Raw genomic sequence first — 3,128 nt, forward strand, 5'->3', positions numbered from 1 at the left:
GGCTGAGGTTTGCACGAGTTCAAATTTGGCAGCTGGGTAGCACACCTCTTAGCATCCACACCAGCTCCACAGGACTGCCATGGGAGTAAGGAGTGGGCAGGATATCATCCACGCGCTCTGTGAAGAAACACGGGGTTCACGCTACGGAGTAAATACCACCAGTGACTGTTTTAAGCGTGACGGCTTCCGAAGGAGCAGGTGTCAGAGGTTTGCACGAGTTCAAATTTGGCAGCTGGGTAGCACACCTCTTAGCATCCACACCAGCTCCACAGGACTGCCATGGGAGTAAGGAGTGGGCAGGATATCATCCACGCGCTCTGTGAAGAAACACGGGGTTCACGCTACGGAGTAAATACCACCAGTGACTGTTTTAAGCGTGACGGCTTCCGAAGGAGCAGGTGTCAGTGCGGAAGTCCCTGCGGTTTCCCAAAGTCTGGCTCAATGAATTCACCGACACTTAAGCGATTCTCCTTTTTTTGCCCTGTTAAATGAGAAAACTGTGCACTGGGGGCAGGTTTTTAAAGGCATTTAGGGACCTACGGATATATTTTAGCACCTGGTGGAGGTCAGCAGTGCCCTTGCTGTTAGTTTCTAACAGCTTTTGTTAATGCCTTTAAAAATCTAGCCCTGAGCAACCTCCGAGAAAGTTAGTTGACTTTGTAATTGCTGCTTGTTGTGGTCCTGATTCTGTACTTCTTCTTTGCACCAATTAGCGCCTCAGCCCCTAACTGTAACGAAGCCATCAGGAGGCTGATCCCTGTGCCCTGAGAGGAAGGCAGGCAGAATCAACCCATGTTTAGTGATACTTGAATGTTTATAGCTCATTTTCGATTAGATAGTGCTCATTCTTGCCTGCTCACTTCAGAACAAACACATCTGCAAAGTGGTTTATTCAAATTTTATTTTAAATATAAATTCGAGTTGCTGATTAGTTTTTTAAATTTTATTTTATTTTATTCCATTTCTGTATATTCAAGTATGTTCAAGTGTAGGTAATTTTACTTCCCATCACTGTTACTATAGCTTAATGGTGTCCTGGATTGAATGTCCAGTTAACCAGTATGTTGAAGTTTCTTAGATGTTTCTTGGTTATTTCTTGATTCCTTGTTTTCTCCAGTCATTTAAGAGCACACATGTGAGGTAGAACTGCAGGACTGAGCCCATACAGGAGTGACACCATAGCAATAAAAACTTCCAGACTCCTTCTCTAAATCTTCCCTTTGAGCAGACAAAAACAGATGCTCTAAGCCCTGTCATCTCTCTGTTTTAAAATTAAAATTGAGGTCTCCTGTTCTGTGCAAAACCTCTGTCTGTCTGTGCAGAACATTTGCTCTCTGTATATGTAAAAAATTAAAGCTTTTCACCTAAACTTACACTGTTAGTAAAGGAAATTATTCGGTCTTTTCCTTTTAGAGTAGCTAATGCATCTGACTTCTTAGAAACAAAATAAGAAATATCTTTTGACCATAGAAACTAGCCAGCTGAAGTGATTACAACGATAATATAAATCTGGTTGTTTGTATGAACCTTCTGGCACAGTTCATTTCATCTGGCATGCTTCTCAGCTGGATGGCAGCTATGAATAAGAACAAGGCCTCCGAAGCTCCTCGGGACATCACTGCTGGACACAGGTGACACAGCCTGGAGAGCGTGAAGCATCACAGCAAGTGCGAAGCGTTGCATTGAACATCCCTGTGGACAGCCGTGCCCCAACACCTGTGTTGAAGGACAGCATCTGTGTTGGGCTGAAGGACCAGCAGGAGCAGAGGGCAAAGCAACAAAACGAACAGAGGAAGAAAATGAACAAGTCTCCAGGACGGGTGTGCTCTCCAGAGAGCGCTACAGGCCCTGGAGTGTGAAAAATCTGGATTACAAACTTGGGTGACAGTTGGAAACTGTCCTATCAGCAACAGCTCCAAAGGTGACAAATGCAAAATCAGTCTTCCCATACTTTCCAGTGGACCAGCTCTGACACCCACACAGTGCAAGCTGGATGAAACTGTTATATAAAAACCCACCAAAAACTGAGGAAAGAGTCCAAAGGAACAAAATAGATCATAGAAGAATCAATGGGTTTTTTTCTTTCTTAAAGAAAATCATGCCTCAGAGAGGTTTTTTAAGGACTCAACATGTAGATAAGAGGCCTGGATAAATATAGCTTGTTTATACTTCCATTGGACATTTGAGAAGGTCCTTGGTTAAAGCTTCCTAAAGAAATTAAATCATCCACAGAGGCTAAGTAACTGGTCAAAAGACAGATGTAAGTGGCCAGATTTCATGTTGAAAGTCACTCTTGGAGTGCTTGCTCTTCACTATTTTCTATGAGGGGTGTGAAAAAGGATGACCAAGTTGAGTGCCAATTGTAAGCACCTGTAGCATGAAAAATGAGTGATAAACAGGTAAAAATTAGTGCTGATAAATTTAGTATTTGTGGAAAAAAACAATTCTAGGCCTATGTACATTATACTGTTTAAGCATCTGAGAAATGGAACCTTACTTGTAATAGTTTAATGACAGTGTTAGCCTACGTGCTCTTTAGTGGGCAGAAAGGCAACTGAATATTAGGAATCAGTAGGAATTAAAACCAGAGCGAGCCGGAAAACATCTTAGCACCTGGGGCACCTGCATCTTGAATGCGGTGTGAGTCACATCCCCTGGTCCCATCCAGGAGGGGACACAGCAGCACAAGCACAGAAAGAAGGAGAAAGTGAGCCAGTTTTGCTGAACAGTTTCCATATGAGGAATGATTTCCCTGGATCTGGGCTCGGAAAAATAGAGAGGACAATTGAAAGCAGATAGGATAGTGGGTGTGTAAAGGGAGAGTGGAGCGGAGAAGGGAACAATTTGTACCCTTTGGCAGGAATGTGAGCCAGAGGAGTTCTCCGTGCAAAGCTCAGCGCAGGAGGTGGATGGTCACCTCTGTGACTCCTGGGCTGGGGGGGGCTCCAAGCTTACAGAGGTTCAGAAAACAACTGGAAAAATATACGGTAGGAAATAAATTACGGGTTGTTAAAGGTGAAGGCACCTCACTGTCTCCCACACAAAGTGACTTGACCGAACTTGGAGATGTCACAGCGCGCGGTGCTGGGAGAGGAGAGGCTCGGCGCACCCGCCGGCGGAGATGAGGG

The sequence above is a fragment of the Eurypyga helias genome, unplaced genomic scaffold, assembly GCF_000690775.1.
Source record: "Eurypyga helias isolate BGI_N326 unplaced genomic scaffold, ASM69077v1 scaffold6912, whole genome shotgun sequence".
NCBI classification, from domain to species: domain Eukaryota; kingdom Metazoa; phylum Chordata; class Aves; order Eurypygiformes; family Eurypygidae; genus Eurypyga; species Eurypyga helias.